This window comes from Xiphophorus hellerii, chromosome 20 (genome assembly GCF_003331165.1).
Source record: "Xiphophorus hellerii strain 12219 chromosome 20, Xiphophorus_hellerii-4.1, whole genome shotgun sequence".
NCBI classification, from domain to species: Eukaryota; Metazoa; Chordata; class Actinopteri; order Cyprinodontiformes; family Poeciliidae; genus Xiphophorus; species Xiphophorus hellerii.
Genome location: NC_045691.1, coordinates 20,770,520 through 20,783,170, shown reverse-complemented (window position 1 = coordinate 20,783,170; position 12,651 = coordinate 20,770,520). Strand labels below are relative to the sequence as shown.

Here is a 12,651-nt window from a genome sequence, read left to right as displayed (position 1 = left end):
ATTAGAAATATTGACCAATTAAGGCATTAGAACAACGAGTGGCTCGAGCTCCGCGCTTTTCTGCTTTTTAAATGGAGTACATTGAATATGATCTGAATGAATGGGCTTATCTTGAATTCACCAGATCTCATAAATGACATGAACATTTATGGATCATTTAAAAAAAAAAAAATAGAACAATCTGCCTGCGCATTCTTCAGTTGTCCATCGCATTTTGCACATAATGGTAATCACGGTAACGGAAAGTAGGGTATTTATGCAAAAACACTAAACTTACAGATAAGCACATAACATAACTATATATATATATATATATATATATATATATATATATATATATATATATATATATATATATATATATATATATATATATATTAACCAGTCTCCAGCAATAGACATATAGGAGGAAATGCTTAACATAATAATAATAATAATAATAATAATAATAATAATAATAATAATAATAATAATAATAATAATAACATTTTAATGAATAAAAACAACAATAAAAAATAGTTTTTCAGCTCCAAACTATAATAGATTTCTATTACACCCAACCCTGTGAAAGTTACTTGGGTCAGAGAAATATGTTTAGTATTCTAATTGTTTATATCTTGGTGTCTGCGGGTGTTTTGGTAAAAGTTTTTATTATTCCAGAAACATTTTACCTCTTGTAACAGAGTTTCCTGTGGTGCATTACTGACTCAACACTGACATCTGCTGGTTCAAAATGACAGCTACAGCTGCAGTTTCTATGGCTTCGTTTTCACTGCTTTCAGAATAAATATACATTAGAGTATCATCAAAAAGTGAATTTATTTTAGTTTTTCAGTTAAAAACGTTATATTCATGCATGATATAGAATCATTACTCTCAGAAGGAAATATTTCAAGCATATTAATTATGATTAAAACATAATTCCCCTTTTCAGAAAATTTAAACATCACATAAACAATAGAAAATGCATATTTGATACAGAATATTAAGTCACAGCTTTTAGAGTTATAAGGACTTGACATATTTCACCAGACAGCTACTGACGTGTCTGCCACAGAAGATCATTGCTAGAGAAGCTGGATACTCGCAGAGAAACACAAAGTTGAGTGAAAGGAAAAAATGTGATGCACAAGCAACTATGATAACTGTCTGTTTCAGAGAAATGTGATTGACTTTCTTTGCATTTCAGCTGGAAATCCAGGTCTGGAAGAAGACTGAAGAGGTACAGTAATTCAAGCTGCGTTTTACTTTCTTGCTACTTTCTCTCACTGCCAAAAAATACCAAAACCTGCTTTAATGACTAAGGGTATTAAAGCTAATTACCCCGCAAACATACCTGCCCTAATCAGAAAATCTACAGAGAATGGTCTGGTGTAGGGACCTGCAACCTTTACAACCATAAGAGCAAATTTGGCCTTTTGTTACAAAATTTGTTTAGAACCACCAAAGCAACATGAATCTTTGAAACAAATTAAGTTGTTTTTTTAATATGAAAGACTTTTAAGTTGAAAAACAATACATTTTTATTCCTAGGTGTATTGTTCTTCTAACAGATATTAAATTTCACTCAACATGACGTCAAAAAGAGAATGTAGTTTGCAAGCTGCAGACAAAACTTCATATAAAAATTATATTTCTTTCTCTATCAGTATTATTCCTTGTGAAAATGCTACACTTATATTGCACGGAAACACCAAAGAAATACTGCACAACTCAACATTTTCAAAGTTATTGAGAACCACATTGGAGGGTCTAATAAGCCACAGGCTGCAGACCTCTGGTATAGTGAAAGAGATAGACAATAAACCCCAAAACGCAATTGAGCTCAAAGCCAGTATTAATCTCAGGAGAACCACCAGCAGATCTCCTCCTCCGTAATTGATGAATTTAGTAATTCATCAATGATTGATGAATTTAGTAATTCATCAATTAGTGAATGAATTAATGCGGCGGTTTTCAAAGTGTGAGGCGCGCCTCCCCTAGGGGGCGCCAGAGCACTTTAGGGGAGGCGCGGTGCGAGGGAAAAAATAAACCGGAAAAGAAGCTATCTGCTTGCTGTCTACTGATGTGAGAGAAAGAATGGACACATTTTTAGTAAAGAAAAAGGCAGGGGAGACAAGCTCTGGCGTAAGTAGAAAAAAGAGGAAGTATGACAACGACTACTTAAAGTTTGGATTTTCCTGGACTGCAACCCCGCATTAACCGGATTCGCGCATCAAAAGCACAAGCACATTGTTCCCACTAAAACTAAGGTGAGCTGAACAGTAATGTTGCCAATGTGTTGCCATGTTGCCAATTTAGTTAAAATCATCAATAAAATGAGTTACACATGATTCAGGACCATGATAGAAAAAGAAAGGGTGCGCATAGCGTGCGTAATTGTATTTTCCTTCGTATGCCTCCGCTCTTTCATACAGCACGCTCTTTTAGCTCGAGATAAATTGTTTAGATGAGCCACAAAAAGAGCTCCACGATTTTGCAACTGTTTAGGCTTTTGATTTATTTTTTAATTTCAAGGAAATGTGCAACATTTACAGATGTGTTCCAAAGATCTGATCAAAATGTTTTTGTTAAGATGTGAAAACACTGTTGGTATCTCAAACATTAAACTCAGAATCTCAGATGTAACGTTTGTTTGAGAAAACGGTTGAAAAATGAGTTTGGGGTTGTTCTTATCATTAGAAAAATGAAAAAAGGGCGTATTTGCCATACAAAGGCCCTGATAAAATAATTAAAATGGGAGGAAATGTTTTAAAATGTTCATGTGTTTCATTCAGATAAAGTGTCATTTTAAAAGATGAGATGGTTCTAAAATAAAAGCAATTAGAAGGTGTTTTGTAGTGGCATTTGTTTGTGTGTGGGTTGATTATTGGGGGGGCGCAGCAGGCATTGTGCTCCTTGGAGGGGGGCTCACCCTTTCATACTTTGAAAACCCCTGTCCTAGACAGTTGTGCACATTGTCCTACCACACTTTCTTTCTTCCACTCAACTTTCCTTTAACACGCTTGCATATAGAGCTTTGTGGCGTACCCTTCAACATTTTTCTGCATAATTCTCAAGATAATAAAAATAACGTATTACATAAATCAAATATATAAATGAGTTTACTTTTTCTAACTCAAGTATTCAAATAAAACTTTTAGACAATCTTCTAATTTATTTAAACCCCTCCACATGCTGGCTTGCACGCCGAACCTCCCGACAACTTGCAGGTGGCTATTATTAAGTCTAACCCTTTCATGCATAAATTATGATCCTTTGTCTCAGAATTTTTTCTCCATTTTTAAAATTTTTTTTCTTAAGGCATATGTAACCCTTCTTGCTTTTCACAACGCCAGTATAGTCTTGGTTGGTTGTTGTCACCTAGTGTGATTTAAAATGAAATTCTCACAATGTGATTGACTGCATGCAAGTGGTCCAACAGCTCCACCAGCGCTCCTCAGAATTCTTTATTTTTCTTTTTTTTTTTTTTCTTTTTTTAGATGTGATCGTATAGTTTAACAATTCTTCAAAAACAAAACAAAACATTCTTATTCCAAAAATCAAACAGTAAAATAACAGACAACTGCTACAGCAGTTAACAGTTAACATTTAACAGTTACATTCACAAAACAATTTTTTTCTTTAAATATATATATACATTCATAAATTTACACTTTGAACCCACCTAGTGTGATTTAAAATGAAATTCTCACAATGTGATTGACTGCATGCAAGTGGTCCAACAGCTGAAAAACAAAAGACACAGTTAACGTCGTGACTGAGCGGTCAGCCACAAACACCAACTGGCGCAGCTCCCACTCATAGGGTCATACTTTTCCAGCCCAACCACAAGAAAACTTTATAAATTATATTTGTAATTGTTAAATGATCTTACAGTATTTCGTTAATTGTTGAACTAGAAAAATATGGCCCCAAGTAAAAACAATAGCGAAGAGCTGCCTCTCTCGCACCTACCTCCACCAGCGCTCCTCAGAATTCTGGTGGGGGAAGCCGCGAGAGCGTCTGAAGGACCCGTTGCATGCAGTCACTCATCACACCACTAGGTGGCTCCAAACACATGGATACAACAATCTCATTACAAACACATACACACTATTATTATTATTTTGGGCAAAATTCACATACACATTCATACACACTTTTCTCTCTGTTACACATAAAAAAGGTAGGATTTTTTTTTTGTAAAAATATATATATATTTTTTATGTGATCAATTGTAATTTTGTCCAAATACACAGTTATTTGAAAAATACATCAGTAGTATTGTTCCTTAGGGGTTATCTGATGTAACAATATTTTTTTTACTTGCAAGAGTCGTCTACAGTAGAAGGAGGGACCGGGTCGGTTCTCATGCTTTTTTGTCTGTCGGCCATATTGTATTTAACAAAAATAATTTCTTGAATTTGCAGCTGATGGCCGGTAGTTGATGGTATATTTTATGATGCATTAGTGTCCACTTCAGTGGTCTGTGTGCATTTATAACATAAAAATCCACAGGAAGCCCAAGAAAATGGCTTTTAGATAGCTGTCCACTGTAGTGACCACTATGCATGAAAGGGCTAATAATAGCCACGACTCTTAGTCGTAAAGTAATCCTGACAACATCATGAGCGTCATACTTGGGATATAAAGTTGCCCAGTTGCCTTTATAGATGAAAATATATTTTGACTTTAATTTGGGAATTAAGGTCCCAGAACCTAAAGGAAAAGTGTAGAGGCACAGAATCGACCGTGCTTGAAGTCCAGTGTGAAGTTTATTCCACAGTCAGTGGCGCAAAAGGTGGCTATGCAGTGTATGCAACGCATAGGGGCGCTGCACTAGCGGGGGCGCAAAAACGATGTGGGGATTTTTTTTTTATATGCAGTCAGCATTTTATGTACTTAACAGCTGTTTGTGTATGAAATGATCAATAACAGAGGAACAGCACTGATTAGGCGCCCCCCTCCCATACAGGCAGCTTGGGCAGCGGCTGAGGCGCGTTTTGTTTTCTTTTAAATTTGTAGTAATGCCTCGACAACAGGGAGCTAAAGATGGGGCGCAGAAAAAACTCCGGGGCCCAAAACAGAAAACGGAAGAGGGGGGAGGATAAAGATGTTGGAGAAACGAAGAAAAGCTTTTCAAAGTGGTTGAAAGACAGAAGGTAAGAAATGTCAGTGTATCAACAAGAGAGTTGTAAATATTCAGGTTAGCTTAAGCTAGCCTACAATGATGATGTTCGCATCCACCTCAAAAATATGTAGTTGCGGCCCTGGCTGCAGCAAACACAGTTTGACTCTGATAATGTGTCGGATGAATGAACACGTGACGTCAGCGCAGCAGGTGCAAAGAGCCCATTGGTACATTGATCTTGTAGCCAGAGAAACTGTAATCTGTTTTGGATTCTTTAAAGTGGACTGCAAACATTTGTTTTTGTTTTATATTGGCAATAAAAATAAAGGTTTTAGGAGCAGAGCTAATGGTGCATTTGAAATCCATGAAGGCTATGTGTTCCTCTGTTTGATCAATTACTATTTAATAAGAGAGTTAGTTTTAGTTTCACTGAATCAATTAAAAGTAAGTCCTGTAGATTTAATATTTCTCTATCTTAATAAAGTTTTGTTCATTATTAAAAGAATGTTAAGATGTCCAGAATCAGCTGCAGCTTGTTTTTTTTTAATCTGCGCAAAGAAAAATTAACATTCTTATCTAATATTTTAATTCTTATAATTCTACATAATTATTACTCAGATTTTTATCAACATCCTTTGGACCATGCAAAGCATTTTAGCTGTTTCTCTATAAGATCTATTTTCTATTTCCAGTTATTACATTTTTCCAAACTGCTATGAGAGCAACCTTGAACACAACGATCATTTTAATTTGATATTTGTTCAAATCATCTTTCCATTCTCTTACTTTGACTCACTTGCTCCTTGCCTTTCTCCTTATTTCTAAATCACCACATATGCCTACTTACCAAACCTACTACTCAGTTTATTAATTCCTGTAGTTTTCATCATTATTTTTCTTTCTATGAAACTTTAACTGTTTAAAGTTTCCTCATCCTTTTCCTTCTTAAAAACACTTTCATATTCCCCTTTCTTGTGTTTCACATTCCTGTCTGTTACTTGTTTTCCTTTATGACTTTTGTTCCAGTTTTCAGATATTTTTTTATTTATTATATTCATCTACTTATTCCTGTATTTATTTAGTTAGTGTTTCATTTAGTCATCTATTTATTTGCCAACACACTGTTATCACAATCTTCTGTTTCCTTAATTTCTTGGCTCTTTCTTTAGTTTTTTATTTTATCCTATAGTTCTAGTTCTATTTTAGTATTTAATTAACCTTTTAACCTGTACTTTACTATCCATTTATTCAGATATTTTGTATTTTATCAGGGTCCTGCCCTTCAACACACTCCCAATATTTTCATTGCTGTTAATCTTTTGATTTACATTTACTGTTGAAATATAAAGCAGTAATTCGTTCAATGGTTGCTATGCCGCCATCTGCTGTGTATTCTCCAGTACTGCAGTTATTTTTCTACCATTCCGGACAATTTAAATGAATTCATTTATAAAAGTAATTAAACGAACACATATTGAAACACTTCTCTTCACTTCCTGCTATTTTTACCCATTTTAAACAATTTAGACCAGTTTGTCAACACCTAGGCTGTTCTAAAAACTGGTTTCTTTTTTATAGTGGGTAACAATTAAAAATACCGATTGTGGTAATCCTTTCTTGGACTCTTACGAGTGGAGGATTCTTGCCTCTGCATCCTCAATTGGTTTGCTCCTTCCAAACCCGCTACTTTAAATGAGATAAAATACCTAAAGGTGTTTATACCTCCAATCACACTTCAGTTCCGGAGCTGAAGCGTCTTCACGCAGGACTCCGCCGCCCTGTTTTTTTACGGAATGAAACTTTTAAGACGGATTTAAGCGGCTGCTCGCTGGACTCCGCCATCCAATTATCACCACAACAGCTTAAAGTTAAAGCCGTTTAGTTTCAGCTGTTAGAGCCCAGGATTCACAGCGTTTCTTACACAGGATTTCTTTTAACGCGAACGCCATCAACTCATTCACGCTTTTCTTTTAAAAGACAATTTACTCTCAGTAAACGGAGTCCCGTCAAGCGTCAGATTCCAGCCGGTAAACCAAATACCAGTCCCGGAAAAAGATCTAAACTCATTCTGAAGAGTTTAGCCGTGCGCACGGTCCTTCTGGATTCGGTCTCACCCGCTGGAATCCTTCAGGATCTTGGGATCCGGCTTGGAAGGACCAAATTAATGTCAGGTTCATCTACCTAAGCATTCTCAAACTGAAAAAGAAGAGAGAGACAAGTGAGTTTTAGATTTACTAGCAAGGAGAACGGACAGCAGCGTGCTTTAGTTACAATCTACCCGCTCTAAAACAGCTCCTCCCAGAGACTTTCTTTTTATTTCCTTAGGGCGGTCCTAGTTACAGAGCCTATTCAGGGGTCTCAAACTCCAGTTCTCGAGGGCCGCAGTCCTGCAACTTTTAGATGTGCCTCTGCTGCACCACACCTGAACAGAATAATTAGGTCATTAAGGCTCTGGAGAACTGATCTACACAAGGAGGAGGTCATCAAGTCATTTCAATCCAGTGTTTTGTACCTGTGGCACATCTAAAAACTGCAGGACTGCGGCCCTCGAGGCCTGGAGTTTGAGACCCCTGGATTTGGTTATCTTGAGTTAATCACATAGCAGCTGCTTCTTCTGTTCTCTTGAGTCACAGGTGTGTTGCACCTGCAAGCTGCCGTAATGTAGAATGCAAAATTCAGAGTTCTTGTTTATTTCCTTCTGTAGAAACGGTGCAGGAACTGATGAACCCACAGAACAAGGAGGTGTCACTTGCTCCTTGCCTTTCTCCTTATTTCTAAATCACCACATATGCCTACTTACCAAACCTACTACTCAGTTTATTAATTCCTGCAAACCATGAGCTAGTAGTTTCCATCATTATTTTTCTTTCTATGAAACTTTAACTGTTTAAAGTTTCCTCATCCTTTTCCTTCTTAAAAGGAAAAGGACAGTTCCTCTGTTTCTGGTCCATAAACTTCGACCCTTAATCATCCGTCAGTCATCACTATTGCTGCAGACCATCTGGTGTCAGCTTCCAGTTTGACCCGTTTAGATGTCTTCCTGCAAGCATCTCTCACTAGGCACAAATTCCAAAAGCAAACAAGAGTATTTATATTTGTAATTAATTTAAATGCATCACTATCCCACAAACATCCTGTTTCCAGCAACCCAAAATATCCTTTACTGTTAAAAAAAAACCGAGGGTGGCACCCAATACGCCAACGTTGAATCGTACACATGCATAAAAATTCTCCCTACTTTCTGACATACTGAAAGTTCCTCTTCCTGGATATTTTCCCTTACTGGTTCTTCCCTTTGCTGGACATCTTTGCTTTTTTCCACCAGCCTGGATTCGATCCTGTCATTTTTAATTTTCAGAGATACAATTTCTTTATTTAACTCCTCATTTTCTCTCTCTAGCCACTCGAGTTTTTCTGTGTTTTCTCTTAATTTGTCCGCTGCAGTGTTTCTCTGTTTTATCCGTTCCTCTTCCAGTTTATGTTTTATTCTTAATTTGGCTTCATTATCACATCTTAGTTGGTTTATACTTGCATTTTCTTCCTCCAGGTCCAGATTAATTTTTCTGATTTGTTTTTTGTAAAATGCATTTGATTTTAGAAGTAAGCAATTTTCCTCATGCCAGTCGTGTGTCTTGTCCGTTCTGTTTAGTCTCTCTAGTTTAGTCTTCAGACTTTCTATGGTTTTCTGAAGCTCTTGGTTCTCCTCCTGCAGCTTGCTGCGGTTCTTCTGTAAATTGTTTATTTTTGTCAACACAAAATTATCCTCTTCCATCTTTGCTCTCTGGTTCAAACTGCAAATGAATTTCTCTGTGGAATCTGGCAATACAAAGGCAGCCGCCAGTGATGTCATAGACAGGATGAGTGACATCACTATGACATCAAAGCCACAAGAAGTCTGTTGGGTGTGGGGGAGGGGGGATGTTTTTTTTTAAAACTTTATTCACAGACACACTGTACAACGACAGAGTGAAACATTTGTTCTGCCTCCAGAAAAAAAACAAATACAGATAAATATATTCAAGATGAAGAAAAAGCTACGGGGCTTCGGTTCCCAACTGTTCATTCAAAGCAGTACAGAGTTCAATTGTTTTAATAGCTATTTTCTGTCTTTGATAGTCTGGATATAAAACTTAAGTTCATTGTAAAATGCAGCAAAGCATGGCTTCCCCTACCTGGAACAATGAATATGATATTTAAATAGTGACAATAAAGGATTTATGAGAAACTCTGAACTGTTGGGCTCTTTGCACCTCAGCTTCCGCGTTCGGGGCAAAGCGGCTCAATCTTTTCCGATCTATTGAAAACGGCTCTTTACACTGGGCGTCTGCAGGGCTTGTCCAAGGTAACAATTAATGATGTACATCGATCCGAAGCCCCGACAATAAGCTGGAGAAAGGTTTTAACATGTTTGCCTCGTTATACACAGATACGAAGGTGAGTTTTACTTTCTTTAAACTTTGTGGCTAACATTAGCTTTAGCTTATGCTAGACATTTTTCTTGTAAAAATGTGCTATTTAAGTATCTAAACATTTTTCATCCATTCTAACGGACAATGTTTTTACCTTGTTTTCAAGTATATTACCTGCGTTTATTGTCGTTAGTGTCAGAGACCAAGTAACGGTCTAGGGTACTATAATGTCCCCTCCAGTTCTCCCCGGTTCCTACGCCTACGGCTCTGACTGTAATCCTGGACCTGTGCTTCTGTCTGCTCTGTCCTCTCAACCCTCAGCCGATCACAGTACAGTCACAACGCTCATACTGCTGTTCCTTCCTGTTGAAAGGGAGTTGTTCTCCACCACAGTCGCCCCGTGCTTTAGATGTAGAAATTGTTGGTAAATCAACAATCAGATGGGCTTAATTTATATCCACTAATCAGTTTGTAACAGTGATGAACTAAAATTGTGACTGGATCTGAATCTACGTATTTTTTGTTCAAATGAATTGAATTGATTTAAACTGAATTTAGACCAAACCAGACAAAAACTGGTTTGGATGAATTTGACCTGGTTGAATTATAAAGTGGACTAAGCTGACAGCAGTGCAGTAAATTCCCTGGTAGATGGCTTTGCTGACTTTATATTTGATAAAAACAAAGTGGACATGAACAGCGGATGGCGTTGCTGTCCAAATCCTCTCTGACTGTGGAATAAACTTCACACTGGACTTCAAGCACGGTCGATTCTGTGCCTCTACACTTTTCCTTTAGGTTCTGGGACCTTAATTCCCAAATTAAAGTCAAAATGTATTTTCATCTATAAAGGCAACTGGGCAACTTTATATCACAAGTATGACACTCATGATGTTGTCAGATTACTTTACGACTAAGAGTCTTCAGTCAGAGGCTTCATCAAGTTTGCTGTAATGCAGACTGCTACAAGAGATCCTTCCTAACAACCATTTGAAGAACCTTGAATAACATGATATTTAACCATATTTTACTTAATTTTAGGATCGATAATGTATTCTTGAATTCAAATTGAATTTAACTTTGTATGTCTCTTGAGACTCCAGTGGTTGTCTACACCTTCTGAATCTCTCCCAAATTCTTTACTGGGCTTCGTTTCACAATCCTGACAAAACTGTGATTGTCCTAGACCGGCGGTTTTCAAAGTGTGAGGCGCGCCTCCCCTAGGGGGCGCCAGAGTACTTTAGGGGAGGCGCGGTGCGAGGGAAAAAATAATCCGGAAAAGAAGCTATCTGCTTGCTGTCTACTGATGTGAGAGAAAGAATGGACACATTTTTAGTAAAGAAAAAGGCAGGGGAGACAAGCTCTGGCGTAAGTAGAAAAAAGAGGAAGTATGACAACGACTACTTAAAGTTTGGATTTTCCTGGACTGCAACCCCGCATTAACCGGATTCGCGCATCAAAAGCACAAGCACATTGTTCCCACTAAAACTAAGGTGAGCTGAACAGTAATGTTGCCAATGTGTTGCCATGTTGCCAATTTAGTTAAAATCATCAATAAAATGAGTTACACATGATTCAGGACCATGATAGAAAAAGAAAGGGTGCGCATAGCGTGCGTAATTGTATTTTCCTTTGTATGCCTCCGCTCTTTCATACAGCACGCTCTTTTAGTTCGAGATAAATTGTTTAGATGAGCCACAAAAAGAGCTCCACGATTTTGCAACTGTTTAGGCTTTTGATTTATTTTTTAATTTCAAGGAAATGTGCAACATTTACAGATGTGTTCCAAAGATCTGATCAAAATGTTTTTGTTAAGATGTGAAAACACTGTTGGTATCTCAAACATTAAACTCAGAATCTCAGATGTAACGTTTGTTTGAGAAAACGGTTGAAAAATGAGTTTGGGGTTTGTAAAGAAAATAATTATTGTTTGGTGCTTAATATAGCTAATCCACGACATGTGTAAAGGTATAGCCAACACTTTAATTTGGAATAGTTTCTGTTGAGCAGTTGGGAATTCAGCAGACAAAGCAGGGCCTTTTTTCCTCCCCCTTTTGACAGACACAGCAATAAAATTTACAATTCCGAGAGAGCAGAACAGACTTCTTGGCGCCTCTCGGCCAGGTCGGACGGAGATGGGCACGAAGTGGTTAGATAAAAACCAGACATCGGAGCTGTAAAGAAGGGGAGTTTCCGGGAGTTTCTAAGTTTCTAATTGGTCAAAGAACGGAACGCCTTGACTGCATATATTAAATAGGGAAACACCTCTTTCATTAAAAAGTACAGGTCAGCAAGCCAGAGAGAGAGGTTTTTTTCCATCTTTTCCTCCACATTTTGGGCGCCTTTGTCTGTCTTTTGTGTTTCGTGTTGTCTGTTCTCTTGTCTGTATAAAATGTATATCTCTGTACCTCTGCAGCTTTGTTGTCGATTGCTTTGTATGAGATTAAACTCCGTGATCTGTGACGTCAACACGTTTTGTTGTTGTTTCGTTTTAACAGCACGCGGTTGCGGGTCGCTCATGGAGAACGCCGCTCGATCCCGGGCAAAAGGAAAAGAGGAAGGATCCAAAGGTTTTGTCCAAAGCTAGCATTTAATGATCCTCATTTTTTAATATTTGGGGGCTTCGTCCGGTTCTGGAATCTTGGCGGGTGGCGGTCTCTCCCCGATCGATCCGTCCGGCTGGTGCGGTAAGACGTTTTTTAATTACTCTTTTGTTGTGCGCAGCCACGCGGAGTTTCGGAGCTGCAAGGGTGGATAGTTTTGCTCTTAAAATAGTCTGTTGTTAGTTATAATTGGAATTTAACGATAGCCTGCGGTAGGCTTTCAGTGTGTGGTACACTGTATGGAAATACGCATGTACAGCGGACCGTAGCGGGTTCAGACTGAGGATTTTGCGCTCCCTCAGTTGTAAAAGCTGGGTTTTCTTAAGTTTATGTCTTTTTCCCTGGAGACCCATGGCTGTGCTCCTTAAAGAAAGAAATTTAGGAATTGTGTATTTTGAAATAACCTGGGGTAGGTTTATTCAGTGTGTGGGACACTTTAAAAAAATGGCTTGCGGGAAGCTTTGACAATAGTCTGAGGTAGACTGTTCAGGAATCAAGTATTAGTGTTTGGCACACTTTAAAAATA

At 37.7% G+C, this 12,651-nt stretch overlaps 1 long non-coding RNA gene across 1 annotated transcript; it reads right to left on the bottom strand.

Moving 5' to 3' along the window:
- Positions 1-5,649: 5,649 nt before the first annotated feature.
- Positions 5,650-8,103, bottom strand: LOC116709864 (uncharacterized). The gene is made up of 2 exons (XR_004336982.1): positions 7,923-8,103; positions 5,650-5,965 (listed from the first exon to the last, which is right to left on the bottom strand). It is a non-coding gene; the product is annotated as an uncharacterized LOC116709864 (long non-coding RNA).
- Positions 8,104-12,651: the final 4,548 nt, after the last annotated feature.